The following is a 17,134-nucleotide window of genomic DNA, read 5'->3' on the forward strand; positions in this document are numbered from 1 at the left end:
CCCTGAATTATGAATTGGTCCTCTGGAATAAGCTAGGTAATCATTAGCATTTCAATAGCAGTTTCTATCCAAGTTATTTTGAAAATACCATCTGGTAGCAAATATTAACAACTTCATAGTAACAGAGAAACCATGACTGGGAGGTGATAATCACCATCAAATGAATACTTATGGAGCACAGGAGGCCCATCTCTCTGACAAAGCAAGGGCATTTACTGTCACTATAAACAAGAAACAGAGCTGGTGACAGAACTGAAGTATGAGGGGGCTGGGTGACTTGACCAAGATCACATAGGTGTCAGATACCTGATTGCTTATCCAACAGTCCTGTTCTGCTTTCCACTGAAAACTATAAATCATTTAATTAACAGAATAATGGATGAAAGAAAATTAGAGATAGAACTCCACTGCTTCTAATCTGCAGAAGTGGAATCGTTTCTTCAGTTGTAGGTTTCATACCACTTGCCTGGCCCTCAGCAGGGAAGCTACCAAGCTTACTGTGCTGCTCCGGGATCCTCACAGGCTGGTGTGGAACATCTAGCAGAGATGCTGGGGAGGTGAGTGTCTTCAGGAGCTGTGTCCTGCAGTGTTGGTAGCTGCCTACAGGAGAGACCTTGAAAAACCTAAGGATCACTTCATATTTTAGTGGGTTGTTTAGGGTCATCTCTGATATCTCATTCCCAAGTTTCAAGAGTCAGAGAATTCACATGGCATTCAGGAACAGTGGTTGCTGACCCAGGCTGCAATCTGAGGAACTGTTTGGAGACCTGTGGTGGGACTGGGAATGGCTCCATAAATAAGACTACTTTTTCTGAGAGGACTTCTCTCCCATGAAATGGTGACACAGGCCTAATTCTATCAAGATCTAGAGGCAAAACTCAATAAATTGATTCTCAGGGGCTGATACTTCTTAGAAACTATTACTTAGGAAAATAGAGCAGTCACTGACTTTTACTCAATCTGTGCTAGTTGTGAGAAAGAATCCTGACCTTTGATACCAGAGGAATACGAAGTATACATTCTTTACTGGAAGTCAAGGCAAGTAGCAGTCTCTCGTCTCGGTGTTCCTTCTGTCAGTGTTTCTCTAGAGTCTGATACCTCTTTTTCTGGAATCGTCTGTCCAAGAGTCAATAAACAGTTACCTGCTGAGTGCCTTCTGTGTGTCAGACACTGATCTAGGCACAGAAAATTCAGCAGAGAACAATATTCATGCCCCTGTTTTAAAGGAACATATTAATATATTCTAACAGAGGAGATAATAAACACATCAATGAATAATGAAGCCAAGTCTGTTTGCTGAAAGTGCCTCCAATCAGATAAAATGGTGTAAAGTGATGGAGAATGACAGAAGTGAAGGGGTGCTTTCCCTGAGGTAGCAGAGAAGGTCTCTTTAAGGAGGGCAGTTCCTTTGAGTAGGGGAATAGCAAGTAAAAAGGCACTGAGAGAAGAACACTTTTGGACTTCTCAAGAGAGCAGAAGGACTTGGAAAGTATAGGGAGATAGGATTGGAGAAGTGAGTGGGACCAAGATCATCATGACCTCATAGACAGTGTCATGTTTTTGTTGTATTGTAAACATGATGGGAATTCATGAGAGGTATCTAAGCATAAGACTAATATAATTTATAATTTAGAAAGTGCTGTGGAGGAAGTGAATTGTAGGGTACAAGGTATGGGGACCCATTAAGAATTAATTCAGGCTATTGATGATATTGGCTTGGAATTTAGTTTTAGCAGCTGCATTGGTAAGAAATGGTAGGTGACAATAGGACATATTGATGGATTGGATACAGGATGGTAGGAAAAGAGAGACATCAAAATGGCAGGTACTTAGCTGGAGACCTTGTATGGAATCAGGAGTTCTTTATTGGCCATACTGTGTTGAGATGCCTAGTGCATGTCCAAATGGAGATAGTGCGGAGGTAGTGAAGACTATAATTCTGGAACTCAGAACAGGCTGAAGTGAAGTATAAATGTGACTCATCAGCATGCAGGTTGTATTTAAAGGGATATATCTGTTATATGTCCCACTGGATTAAAGAACCCTGATAGAATGACCCTTCCAGACTCAAGGCACCTTGCTAAGGTTAATGCAGAAATGACTTTGGATACAAGAGTTAAGATGAGGGAGCAGATATCAGGAACTGGGTCTTACAACTCCAGGAAACTATCAAAATCCTTTTTAGGTAGCAGGCCTTTGAACTGCCGATGGACATCTAGACAGGCTGAAGTTTTGAGTGTTCTTTGGTAAGGGGGGTTACATGCTTGGATATATAGGAAGAGTTAAACTTGGAGATAGTGAAGGACAGGGAAGCCTGGCATCCATGGGGTTGCAAAGAGTCAGACACAACTTAGCGACTGAACAACAATGACAGACATGTTTGACTTAGTTGTTGAGGGTAAATATCTGCTAGTATTTAACTTCTAAACTTCCATGGGCTTAGAAATAAAGATGGTGTAATATTATACCCTGGGCTTCCCTGATGGCTCAGACAGTAAAGAATCTACTTGCAATGCAGGAGATCTGGGTCAGGAAGATATCCTGGAGAAGGAAATGGCAACCCACTCCAGTATTCTTACCTCGAGAATTCCACGAACAGAGGAGTTTGGTGAGCTACAGTCCACGGGGTCTCAAAGAGCCGGACACAACTGAGTGACTAATAATTTATTACACCTTGGTGCAGTGGTAAACACTGGCCAGAGGAGACAGACTTAGATTCTTGTTCTCCCATTTACTAGCAGGCACATAATTTGGCCAGTTTCCTCATCTGTAAAATGGGGCTCCTTTATTTGTGTTAGGAAGGTTAAAGTATATAGTCTGGCACCTAAAAGTCTCCCAATATCTACTTTGATCTCATTTTAAAAAATGAGATGTGGACATTAGAGCTTGGATCAATTTTTAGAAAGAACAGGTTTTGTTTTAGAGACAATGTTAGTTATTAATCTACTGCTTCTATTAATAACTAACATCATAATACATAATTTTTTTCATCATGTAATTTTGAGCTGATTCTGTGACATCTGTCAACTGCTACTCAGCTAAGGATTGCAAAGCATTACTATTTGGCAGCCTGAATCAGACCCAAAGAAGTGAACACAGCCCTTCAAAAAGTCAAGAGAAGCCAGAGAAGACATGTGATAGAGTTAGTCACATGTCCTTGGCGTAGTGTCTTAGCTTCATAAAAAGTTCTGCCTCTCTTCCCTTCTATTTCAAGAATTTGAGTTCATGGACAACAGCTATTCATGATAAAATACTAGCAAGATCTTCAGCCTTTCACATGGGCCCCACACCATGAATGCTTCAGGTCCTTTGCTGGCATCTGTTCTTATGAAAAGACCTAGAAACACTGATGTGGGCTCTTTCCTTGCTCAGAGTCTGTCTTAGTTGAGCCTTTGCTGCATTCCTGGTGCAGCTCAGAACCAAATGAATAATTAAACTCTTAGGCTGAGTAAGTGATTTTCAGCATGTGAAATTCTCCTATGAACTATGAAAGGATTTAGTTGAAATGGGTACTGCATGCAAATCTATTATTTTGTGGATCCTAGAGGTTCTTACAAACCCTGCAAGTCTTCCTTTTTGAGTGAGCAGTATATTCTAGTACATCGAGGGTCACCTTAATAGCCCGAGTAGTGTGACTTCCAGAAGGGTCTCAGGAGCCCACTCAGCCTCAAAACCCCTAAGCTCCTGAGGGGTTCCTTAGGCAGAAGGATGTATCTGTATGTCTAGATACACAGTGCCCGTTGACTGCTAGGTAAGCTGTTGTATAAAGGGAAAGGGGGATGACAGTTGCTACATGGCCTGATTTTTTTCTTTTTTGAAGGCTACTAGAAAGAACCCTGCTTGCAAGTATCATTCCAACTGCATTGTGTGAAATTTCCTATTAAAATTTATTTGTTCTTTTTTTTTTTTTTTAAATCATTACTCTTTTAGAAATCCCCAGTTAAAATTTAGATTTTCCTCTAGTAGCTAACACATTAACTTGCAATCAGTCATTAACATCTTAGAGGAGACCGATATAGGTGGGAAGAAGATAAAAACTAAAATTTATTTTATGAGGCAGAGAATCTAGACTGTGCTCTCTAAGAAAAGCCTAGTTTCCACATATGAGAGAGCAAGTGTAAAGATGCTGACGTGCTAGGTTGCTTCAGTCCTATCTGACTCTTTGTGACCCCTGGACTGTAGCCCACCAGGCTCCTCTGTCCATGGGGTTCTCTAGGCAAGAATACTGGAGTGGGTTGGCATGCCTTCCTCTAGGGGATATTCCTGACGTATGGATCAAACTCCCGTCTCCTAAGTCTCCTGCATTGGTAGGCAGGTTCTTTACCACTAGTGCCACCCGGGAAGCTCAAAGGATGCTGAGATGGTGCCAAATACCAGTTTTCCTGCTTTATGTTTCGGTCTTTGGACAGCTGTGGTGCAGAATAACAGTAGCATCCTGACTGAGCCAGTGTAGATAAACAGAATAGAGTGGCTTAGCTTGTGTCGGAGGACTTCAAACCCTGTGAAGAGAATAGAAAATCATCCAATAAAGTTTGTATGTGATCACTGTCCTTCTGCCTCCCTATAGTTGAGAGGTAAACAATGATAGTTTAAGACCTTCAAAGGGGGCCATAGAAGAAGACTCATGGGTAGGAGTAGCTGCTTCATTTGGGGGGCACTCGACTTGAAGTAAGGAGAATATTAAGTAGTTACTCTGAGTTCATATGTGCTCAGTCGCTTAACTGTGTCTGACTCTTTGTGACCCCATGGATAGTAGCTGCCAGGCTCCTCTGGCCATGGAATTTCCCAGATAAGAATACTGGAGCAGGTTGCCATTTCCTCCTCCAGTGGATCTTCCTGATCCAGGAATAGAACCCATTCTCTTGTGTCTACTGCATTGGCAGGCAGATTCTTTACCTCTGAGCCACCTGGGAAGCTGAATAGCAATAGCTGATCTCTGTATTCAATCATTAAATATTTATTGAACACCAAATACAATATTCCCATGTTGTTGGGAATACATTGGTGAACAAAAAGGGGAAAAAACCCCTCAAAAATCGTTGTCCTTATTCAACTTACATTTTACTGATGGAGAAATAAATAATAGGTAAGTTAATGAATGTTATGAAAAAAGAATTATAGCAGAATAGAAGAGATAATGAGTCATCTGGTAAAAGTGAATATGAAGTTTAAATACCGTAGTTCTCACTGAGATAGTGACATTTGAGCTGAGATTTGTAGATTATCTGAGAGGGTATCTGAGCAAAGAGGGTTTAGAGGGACAGTAATACAAAGTTCTTGATTTGGGTGCCTGTTTTGTATATATGAAGAGCTATGATGAGACCAGGAATGTAAGATTGAAAGGGAGAGACAGTAGAGGAAATCGGAGAGGTAACGGCAGAGGGAAGAAGTGCAGAGGTAGAAACTCTGTAGAAAGCCGAGGGCCATTACCCTTTTAAAGATAAATGATTATAGCCCATTGATTACATTCCCAATATTATCTGAGCTCCTCTCTGTGGAGAGTCTAACCTCTGGGGATTGTTCCAGGTATCTATTTTGGTACAACAGACCACTTCAAAAGTTAGTGTCGAAAAGAATAGTAATCATTTGTTGTGCCTTTGAATCTAAAATTTTGGCAAGGCTCAGCAGGGACAACTAGGGAAGCTTGAAAGAGGTTAGGGACCTGCTTCTAAGATGGTTTGTTAACATGGCTGCCAAGCTGATTCTGGCTTTTGGTTCCTCTGCCTGTTGACCTCTCCATGAGACACCTGGGCTTCCCCACAGCATGTTGGGTGGGTGTCAAGAACAAGTGTCCCAAGAAAATTGGAAAATGAAACCTGCTGGTGACATTTACACCAGGCTCCATGGATCAAATATTTATAGAGTCCAAGAGGAGGGAATGTAGACTACGTTTATCAATAAGTGGCATCTCAAAGAATCTGGGGAGCAAGTTTCCATAGGAGTTGAAGCAAATATAAAATTTAGGAAGTATGAGTCATGAATTTGGTGGCTTGGATGATGACATAGAATTTAATAGAGATACCTGAGGCCTAGAACTGCAGTGATACGAAGTTTGTCCTGATGCACAAAGAGGATCGATTCATGCACTGTTTTGAAGCTACCAGACACATCCATTTGTTCAGTGATCATGTAAAGAAATGCATGTGATTTTTTCCTGTTAATTGAAAAAGGTCCTGACCATTCGATGCATTCAAGAAAAAATTTTCAAGTTTTAGGTTTTTGGTTGAAGCGATTAAACAGACCCAATTCTGGGGAAAGGGAATGTAAAACCCCACAGTTGTAAGGGGACCTTACACATATATGCCTTGTATTCACAGCAGCAAAATTGTGCCATAACAATACGGCTGATTGCTCACTCAGAATGACCAGAGGCTGTAGAATGATTAAATAGATAAGCTTCTGTTTTTAAAATGCTTTAAAATGCTTCCAATTTATGGAATTGGTCAAATTTGCTTAATCTACACATGGACAAAAACACAGACAATTAAGCTTTGATAGTCATAGTTCTGATATTGGGGCGGCTTATAAAAATTGTAGGATATCTTCAGGAATAGAACTGATTGTGAGTAATACTGAAGTCTGTTTGATCTTTAGTTCATATTACCAGGAGAAAGGAAAGAAAAGGGAGGGAATTACCTTTCCCTGAGTGCCAGGCACTGGATTGAGTGCTTTTGATCTGTGATCTCATTTATCCTTCAAACAACTCTCTGTGGCAGTTATTATCAACCCTCTTTTTACAACTGAAGAAAGTGAGGCTCAGATCCTAAGTAACTTGCCCCAAGTGACACAAAGTAGTTTTCACAGATAGGATTTGAACTCATGGCTGTTTGATTACAAAGCCCTTGTACTTTCCAGTGTATTAAACTGCCTCTGGAATCAGAAGGCTGTCCACAGAAAAAACTTGAGAACTTGGTTGGTGTTCACCTTGGTATTAAAGGAAGAGTTGTGGGATTGTGGAGTGTTAAAAATGTTGCCCATTTTTTAACTTATCATTGAATTGATAAGTGTAGCCCGTTGAAGCTAATATATAATTTTACATTGCATGCCTTTTAGGATCATAAACAGTACTTCTACAAGAAAGCATACAAACATGAGTCGACAAACGGTCATTTTCACATTATCTTTGGGAGAAGCATAAAATCATGCTTTGAATGGACTTGCTTTACCTGAAACAGGCTTGATCATCAGGTTTGTTGGAATCTCCACTGCAAAAATAGGCCAGTGGGGAGGAAAAGGAAGCTGGGAGAGAAAACGACAAAGATCAAGGGCTGGGTGAAATGATCTGATTTTAGTGGCAGCTCCAGAGAAAGGAAACAACAGTCTAGTATTACAATTTCCAGAGAAACCTGGTGAACCTGAGATAGTGTAGGCTCAACTCATTCATTATCCAGTTGGAAAGAAATTAAGGTAATGGCCATGCAGCCAGTTTGGGAGAAGCATTGTGTTTGGGCATTGTCAGTCATCAGGAGAGGGAACCAAGCCATTGGATGGAGGCAAGGGACAGAGTCCAGCCTTTCCTACTCTGACAAAAGATAGGAAGGCAACCAAAGACTCGAGTACGTGGGCTGACGTTAAGGCCTGAACTTTAATTCTGGAAGATAATTGGAGCTCTGAATAGTAAACTTAAGGCCGATGCCTAGGCACACAGACTAGGGAACGTGACGGCCTTAGAGAAAAGCTGTATATAATATGACAAATACATGAGTGCTTAGTATGTAATGCAGGCTCATCACATACCATAAAATTAATTCCAGGTTCTAATGGCTGATGAATCTGAGCTCACGTAATATTCTGCCTCCCTTGCTCTGGATTAATTTAAGAATTTAAGACTTAAGGTTATAGTACAGATTGGGCTGGAAAAGGTAGCAACTGAATAGACAGAGTAGTAAATATTAACTTTCATCTAATCATTGCTTCATTCTTCATTCACTAAGCAATATTTATTCCAGGCTTTTAAAGTGTACAGTGAATTCCATTATTATATAACATTTAAAAAGTAATTGCTATTATTCAGTCACTAAGTCACGTCTAACTCTTCATGATCCCATGAACTGCAGCACGCCAGGCTTTCCTGTCCTTCACTATCTTCTAGAGTTGGCTCAAATTCATGTGCATTGAGTCCGTGATGCCATCCATCTCATCTTCTGTCGCCCCCTTCTCCTCCTGCCTTCAATCTTTCCCAGCATCATAGTCTTTTCCAATGAGTTGGCTCTTCACATCAGGTGGCCAAAGTATTGGAACTTCAACTTCAGTCCTTCCAATAAATATTCAGGGTTGATTTCTTTTAGGATTGACTGGTTTGCTCTCCTTGCTGTCCAAGGGACTTTCAAGAGTCTTCATAATCCAGCATCACAATTCAAAAGCATCAATTCTTTGGCATTCAACCTTCTTTATGGTCCAATTTCTCACATATGTACATGACTGCTGGAAAAACCATCGTTTTGACTATATGGACCTTTGTCAGCAAAGTGATGTCTGTGCTTTTTAATATGCTGTTTAGGTTGGTCATAGCTTTTCTTCCAAGGAGCTAGCATCTTTCAATTCCATGGCTGCATTGACCATCTGCAGTGATTTTGGACCCCAAGAAAATAAAGTTGTCCATGTTTCCACTTTTTCCCCATCTTTTTGCCATGAAATGATGGGACAAGATGCCATGATCTTAGTGTTTTGAATATTTAGTTTTAAGCGAGCTTTTTCACTCTCCTCTTTGACCCTCATCAAGAGGCTCTTTAAAAAATTAGACTAGTAAATATTACAATATTGCTTATGTAAACCATACATATGAGCTTCTCAGGTGGCACTAGCGGTAAAGAATCCCCCTGACAATGCAGGAGATGCAAGAGAAGTGGGTTTGATTCTTGGGTCTGGAAAAATCCCTGGAGTAGGAAATGGTGCCCAACTCTAGTATTCTTGCCTGGAAAATTCCACGGGCAGAGGAGTTCAGCAGGCTATATATGGGGCTGCAAAGAGTCAGACACAACCGAACAAGCACACACCCAAGCCATACATAATTACTTTATTTGATTTAATACTTATTTCTAATCATTCAGCAAGAATATAGTCAGTAAGTGCCTATTATGCACTAATTCTTGTACTTAACTAAGAAATCTTATCCTTTCTGATAGCTTTTTCCATCAGTAATTCCTTATCTGTCCTGTATATTCAGTTTCCCTTAAAATTCTCTTTTCTTCCCTCAGCATGAAAATATGTTCAATTGTCTGTGAAACAAAAGAATCCTCTTTTAATCCTTATCAAACATTAAAATAATGCCCAGTATGTGCTGGACACAGTTCTAAATCTTTTATATAAGTAACACATAACAGCCTTATGGAGTAGGTATTATTTCTGTGTTTTATGGATAGAGACCCTGAGGCAGAGAAAAGTCAAATGAATTGTTAAAGATTACACAGATAGTGAGAAGTTGAGCAAGAATTTAAACCCAAGCTATCTGGCTATACTCTGTGCTTTTCCTGCTAAGTCAAACTCCTCTGCTGGACTCCTCTTTACCTTTTACCCGACTCTTCTCACTTTTCCTGAAGGAGCTGTCTGCGCTATCAGATTTCACTTTCTACCTGTATTCCACTCACTTTCTGTACCTCTCCAGATTGGTTTGGGCCTGCTGCCTCCTAGGTTCTTGGCTGCTTGCTCAGTGAATAACTTCTGTATCCTAAGTTGCCTCCTCACCTACTATCTGTCGGGAATCCCTGAGAATGGGAGCTCGGCACTACTGGCATGGCCTGGATCATAGGAAAGAGTCCCAGTTGTTCCAGTGCCAAGATCTAAGCTGACTAGCTCCACAATGCTCTGGTTTCTTCTACAACTTAAGACTCAGATGCAGAGCCGAGCGGCAGTGACTGCCCTGAAGGGCTGTGTAGCAGGAGACGGAGCGTGGGATAGGAGAAGATCCAGAAGATGAATTTCTCTTTTTTTCCCCCCTTCCATTAGATTATCCCACACTATGGGTGGTTCCATATGGCTTATCCAGACACCAAGCAGCTGGCCAGCTGGATTTCTCAAAAATCTGTAGACTGTTTATAATGCACTCTGTATTTGCTTTCTTTCTTGCCTGCTTCGTATCCTTTTTTTCCCTCAGTCTTGCTGCCTTGGGATTGTACCTCCCAATGATGCAATTAAGTTTGGGCTCTAATTTCTATCGATCGCCAGGACACTAGACTTCTTCTACTGCAGAGGCTTATATCCTCACTTCTCCAGTGAAACTGTCTTCACTGAGGTTACCAGTGATCTCATTACTAAATTGCATGAGCATTTTGCAGTTCTTATTTTATCTGAACTCTGCACTGCATTTACCCATTTTGACCATTTCTTCCCAGTACTTCATGATAATTTGATCCCCTGGTTCTCTTTTCACCTAGTCAGTGTGGCCTTTTGTATTATTTGTGCACCGTTTCCTTGTTAGAGTTATTCAGGATTCTTCCTTTGGCTCTTATTTTTTTACCCTTCATTAGTTAGTACATCTACTCTCATGGTTTCAACTACCTGTAGTTTATTAGGTCTAAATCCATTTGTTTAGCACAAATCTTCCTCCTGAACTCCAGACCCTGACTTTCTATCCCCATCTGAATATCCTATAAACATATGCCTCTTGTCATGTGCAAAACTAAACTCATACCCTCAAGCCTATGTCTGTGTTGGCTATCTTTCCTTTATATTTCAAGATCTACTTTCCTCCCATAAGCACCTGCTTTGTGCTCTGGAAGGTGGACCTACTTGGACAGCCACAATTGCTTTCTTGCTCTCCAGCTTCTGGTTGAGCTGCCACTTGACAAGCACAAGTAGGGCATGAGAGAGAAGGAGACAAAAATCTGGCTACTTACGGCTTCAGCATCCTCCCTGAGGGATCAACACGAGCTGGCTGCATCCGTTGATATAGGGTCACAGTTCTTGTCAGGCAGCCCTCTGCACAGTTCCTTTAATTTCTCTTTATTAATACATTATAGGTTCTATCACATTACATTGTAGTTATTACCTTCTCTGTCTCTCCCATAAAAAAATAAAATTTTGCCCTATGACCAAATTGACAGTTCTTTTGGATAACTAAGACTAGTATGTGGAAACAATTAATTATTAGGAATTAATAAAATAATAGATTTGTCAACAGTTCAAGAAATTGACCTTGTAGTATATGGAATTTTCTATGCTATCAGAGGTCAGCAGGATTTTATAAACTCAAAAATAGTATTACTGGGACGACCCAGAGGGATGGTATGGGGAGGGAGGAGGGAGGAGGGTTTAGGATGGGGAGCACATGTATACCTGTGATGGATTCATTTTGATATTTGGCAAAACTTAAGTTTAAAAACAAAATAAAATTTAAAAAAAATAGTATTATGTTTTTGAGTCTTTAACCTCCATTTAGCAGCTTGTAAATAAATCCCACACAATCAAAACTCAAAACAAAACTCCTAAAAAGAAATAGCAATAGCAGCAAAAAACAAAAACACAACATCATCAACCTTTTCTTTTTCCAGTGCCTGCACTGTTACTTAAAAATAAGTGAAATTGACATTCTTGGTATTCATTCTAAGCAAAGAGATGACTGGCTATTTCCAAGGTTGACTTAAATGTCATTCAGAGTTCTCTCTGCAGGTATTGAACTAACCTGACCTATGGCTTTGGTTTTAAAAGATTATGGAAATTGGGGATGTTAGGGTATGTATTTGTGTGTGTGTATGGGGTTGGGGGCGGGGGAGTGGGTAAAAAGGGAGAAGCCACAGACTCTGTTCTAGAACCATCAAGATTAGAAGTAAAAATTCCACTAAGGCAGAGAGTTTTTGTGTTACAGTATGTTGCAAACCACCTTACCATTTAAAAGCCAATTAACATTAGCCCTGCAGTATAGCTTAACTTCTGCACATACTGTTTTCTACAAAGTACCAAAGAATTTTTCCTGTCCATATAGTAGGAGTGAGCTGGTTTTAGGAAACAATCACTCCTCTTCAGAATTGTCACTGATATACTCATTATGATAAGTGAGTATGACACACACATATTATCTTTCTATTTTAATTGTACAATTCTGTGCCTCTACACTTACCAGTGTTGCCTACTAAGACCTGATGTTTGTGATAGCTCATCAATGAAGTGAAATATTTAAACATGTTGAAAATAAATGAAGTGATACTTATTAATCTTTGGTGCAGCATGGAATACAATGTGAAGAAACATCAGTGAAGGATAATAGCTGACTTTTTAAATAGAATATTTGTATTAATATCTCTGAACTGTCAGCCATGTTCTTCCGACTGTTTGCTTTAAAGTTCTTCCAAGTTTTTTAATTGTGGACTCCTTAAGCCTGTATCTGGTTCACTTGAATGGTTTCTACATGCCAATGATATATTCTGACCATATTACCTGCCACATACATACTACCTTTATCCTGGATAATTCACAAATGTAATTTCCAAAAGCCCCAAGTCCCTCATTTAGATCTTATGTCATACTGACAGAGGCCATTTGTATGAGTACCAGCCTTATGAACTTTATGATCATCAGGATTAAAGACAGGAACTGAGATGGAGTAATTATTAGCAGTTGGGCATAGTGAATCAGTGTAGAGTTGTGAACATGCTTTTCAAGTTATTTTAAATGAGTAAAAAATAGAGTGAATATATAATTAGAAAGTAAGAGTTACTCATTTATTTATTGAACTAATGCATGGAGTGTACCTCTTATGACAGATGTAAGTCCTGTATTGGGAAGCGATAATGAAAAATTTCAACAATTGGAGAATTTAGTGTGGGATAGATCAAACTGGTGCTGGAAATGATCAAAATCTGAAGACTTACAGCACTTGGGCATTTGTGAATGATCAAAAAGAAATCTCTAATTGATGGTATGAGTCAGTCATCTTAACATACGGTGAGAGATAGCCAGTTGGTATAGTGATTTCGTGTGTGTGTGTGAGATAGAGGATAAAGGAGGAACTGGTACAGTGAAATAGTTGAAGTGGATTGAGTTCAAGTAGGAATGACTGTGCAGAGAAGGCAATGGCGCCCCACTCCAGTACTTTTGCCTGGGAAATCCTGTGGATGGAGGATCCTGGTAGGCTGCAGTCCATGGGGCCCCTAAGAGTCAGACACAACTGAGCGACTTCACTTTCATTTTTCACTTTCATGCATTGGAGAAGGAAATGGCAACCCACTCCAGTGTTCTTGCCTGGAGAATCCCAGGGACGGGGGAGCCTGGTGGGCTGCCGTCTATGGGGTCGCACAGAGTAGGACACGACTGATGCAACTTAGCAGCAGCAGCAGGAATGACTGTGAGTTCTACTGCAGAGCCCAATATAGAGCCTCTCTGGACCCATTAATTTTATGAGACAGCCTTAAGTTGGTGGAAGATAGATTAAAGCCAGAAGTCTAACTTGTTTAATTGCAAATGAAAATATGGAGTTTGTTTTTATTCATTTGAGGAGCAAACCATTTGAAAAAGTTTTTTTTTCAATGCCTATTATTTAGATTTCTGAATTTTGTTTCTTATATTTTTCTTTATACTTGCTAGTGATTTTCCTCAAACTAATCATGATTTGGTCAAATATGATGACACACATTGCTAATTTTTATCACAGAGGATGACACTGACAAGTGATTGAGAACAGAAATCTTGCAGAAGGGGTCACAACAGATCTTGAGACCTGGACTGCCTTCAGAAATTTTCACTCATAACTACAGAGCCTTTCTGCAGATATACTCACTCTGTGTTCTTTTTTCCATGTTGACTTCAAAGTTTGGTGTGGTAAGATTCATATTATAAAGGCCTAGGTATCCAGGCTGTCCTCCTAGATGTTATTTTCCAGGTAACTCTTAGAGTGTTTCTTTTACCTTTTTTGCTCAGCCTCACGAGTATACAACAGCTCTTTGTAGTGTCTTGTTGTGTCTGTTTTCTACACATATCCATCTTGATAGAACTGTGTTGTGATAAGTGGTACTTCAGTCTGGTAGACCGACTACATTCCAGTGATTCAATCTTGCCCTTCACTGTGAAGAATGTAACACCTCTCCTTCAAACACATTGCGTTGGGATACCAGAATTCCAACTGTAGAGCATCATTTTGGCATGTGTATGTCATGTGTATGTGTGTGTGTTTTTGTGGGTAAGAGAGAGAAAGAGAAGGAGCCAGAGACCGAAAACTAGAGAGGGCAGTGTCCCTAATATCTTTTGTAAGACAGAATAGAAATAATTTTAAAAATATACTCAGAATATATTCGATGACTAATGACATATTTTCTCATCAAATTGCAGATCCATATTTCACTTGCAGGAATAGACACACTATTTCCTTTTGGCATAGACAAAGGCTCTTTCAGGTAGGACATTATTTTACCTTGCAATCATACAACGTCAAGCAGGAGTCATTGTTTTAAAGGAACTGAACCTTCTGCCACTTCAACAACCCTTAAGTGCTGGCCGTTAACTCATTTTTCTTTTCCTTTGATATGATTGTGACAAGAAGCAAATTCATAGAAGTGGAATTATCTGTGATGGTGGGTCATTGGATAGCTGACCCTGGAAAAATTAATGCAATAAGTGAGTGGTAGTAGTCACTACAATCAGACCTGTGCCAGAGTTGCAATTAGGAACATAGATTTTTGTCTGAAACTAATTTGTATATTCCAGATACAGAGGTTGTTTTAAAGATTATTTGTTAGATTTGTTGTTGTTGTCACTGTTTGTTGTTTGTTTATACTGAAATTTATGGTTTCAGAACTTTCAAGAATGAAATTCTAGTTTAGGCAACCAAGAGACAAGGACTGTGTGTGTGTGTGTGTACACATGTGTGCTTGCATGCATGTTTTCATGTGTGTGTGTCTTTAATGCAATAATGATTTCAGTAAGGCTCAAAGTGGAGGGATTCCTTTCTAGGGACAAGTACTTGGCTACCTCAGCATTTATTTTGCATGGTGTTGGAATGCTTGGTGTAATTTCTCCAAGATAGTGTATTTATTTTTCTAATGCTATTCTTATGAAAGAGAGTGAGTTTCTACTTTCAGACCCTTTGCCTCCTCCACTTTGGATTTTTTGCCTAAACCCGTTTTGTTCATACTCTGCAACCTCCCTGCTCCCACCGATGTAAAAATATGCTGTGTACCCCTTTCTTCAGCTTCTGTATACTTATGTTTGCTCTACTTAAGACTGAAATTCTTCACTTTACTTTCTCAACTGACTTTGTGTTTCTTTTCCTTAAATGCTAGTGGGTCTCGAATATTCTGAACCACAAGAATGAACCTATAAGAATTTAGTCAGTCAGTGGGCCAATTCAGTCAAATATTTGTTCGATTTGCTTATTATCTCCACTTAATTGATGAGTTGGCTAAATCTACTTGATTGATAATTTTGCTGAAGATCTTATGTATATATAATATCTTATGTCTTATACCATGTATATGTGTGTGTGTGTATACATAAATATGTATATCTAATATATGTTTGTATTTATTGGTTTTCACTTACACATTCAGCCTGTCATTCAATCCACATTCACTAGTGCATCAAAAACACAAAACTAGTTAAGACATGATCTTGCTATTGAACAACTTAAACTCTTAACGGCAAGTTGGTTTTCCTGACAAGCTCCTATTGGCTAATAATAGTAGTTATAATAGCTAATATTTCCTGACCATTATTTATGTGCCTGGCATTGTACTAAGTGTTTTATATGCATTATCTCATTTGATATTTATGGCATGCTCATAAGACATGAATTACTTGGCTTTATTTTAAGATCATGGAGCTGAGGTCCAGAGAAATTGAGTAATCCATACTAAGTCAAGTAGCTACTGAGCGGTAGGGCCAGGAGTTGAACTAAGGCAGCCTAAGCCCTGGCAGCTAACCCTTAGTCACTATATCCACATTCCTTAGGAGGACAGGCCAGGGTGGCATGTGTGTAATTCTTTGCCATAGCACCTGGCCATTTAGAGCCTTTCACATGCATGTTGATCCTGACAAAAGAGAAATAGGTGCATAGGGTACTGAGTGTCAGGGATAAATAGGCTACTTGAGATTAAATATTTTCTAAATGACATTTCTAGTATGCAGATAATTAATAATATATTCTTTCAAATTTTACATACTTCTAATTTTTTTACTTTATTATTTTACAGATGTGAAGTTTCTATCCACTATGAAACACAAATATTTAATCCTGACATATACAGAAACCAAGCAAGAATAAAACTTTAATTTCTAAGAGTATGAAATGGTTTGTAGAAATATTTCCTAACTGTATTTTAACACTTGAGATTTCATTCCCACAGTTTTCCTTTTCCCTTAGGAATTTTATCTTCAAATTCATATAATGTTATTGTAACGTTCCAATGGCATCTGATGTTTTTGTTCCCTACAATATGTATGTGAATATGTGAAAATATACATATAGTAAAAAGTATCATTAAAGGATAATGAGCCATATTTCAAATTTGCCTTTCTCTTGTTTATCTTAAATGAGGTTTTTTTGTTTTGTTTTCTTTAAAGAAAGGACAGAATCTGAGTCCAGATTATTCATAGCAATCTGAAGGCAACATTTTGCCTTTGGTGATTGCCTGGTTTTCTTTTTTTTATTATTATTATTTAAAATTTTTTTATTACTATTTTTTTAAATTTTTTAATTTTATTTTTAAACTTTACAATATTGTATTAGTTTTGCCAAATATCAAAATGAATCCACCACAAGTATACATGTGTTCCCCATCATGAACTCTCCTCCCTCCCTATACCATCCCTCTGGGTCGTCCCAGTGCACCCGCCCCAAGCATCCAGTATCGTGCATCGAACCTGGACTGGCAACTCGTTTCATACATGATACTATACATGTTTCAATGCCATTCTCCAAAATCTTCCCACCCTCTCCCTCTCCAACAGAGTCCATAAGACTGTTCTATACATCAGTGTCTCTTTTGCTGTCTCGTACACAGGGTTATTGTTACCATCTTTCTAAATTCCATATATATGCGTTAGTATACTGTATTGGTGTTTTTCTTTCTGGTTTACTTCACTCTGTATAATAGGCTCCAGTTTTATCCATCTCATTAGAACTGATTTAAATGTATTCTTTTTAATGGCTGAGTAATACTCCATTGTGTATATGTACCACAGCTTTCTTATCCATTCATCTGCTGAT

General features: G+C 39.1%; 1 long non-coding RNA gene across 2 annotated transcripts in view; it reads left to right on the forward strand.

Moving 5' to 3' along the window:
* Positions 1 to 16,415, forward strand: part of LOC139187373 (uncharacterized) — a 37,282-nt gene extending 20,867 nt beyond the window's left edge. For both annotated transcript variants that reach the window (XR_011570946.1, XR_011570947.1), the window contains exons 3-4: positions 14,260 to 14,324; positions 16,119 to 16,415. This is a non-coding gene — a long non-coding RNA (uncharacterized lncRNA). The remainder of the gene's footprint in view (positions 1 to 14,259; positions 14,325 to 16,118) is intronic.
* Positions 16,416 to 17,134: the final 719 nt, after the last annotated feature.

This window comes from Bos indicus, chromosome 2, assembly GCF_029378745.1.
Source record: "Bos indicus isolate NIAB-ARS_2022 breed Sahiwal x Tharparkar chromosome 2, NIAB-ARS_B.indTharparkar_mat_pri_1.0, whole genome shotgun sequence".
NCBI lineage: Eukaryota > Metazoa > Chordata > Mammalia > Artiodactyla > Bovidae > Bos > Bos indicus.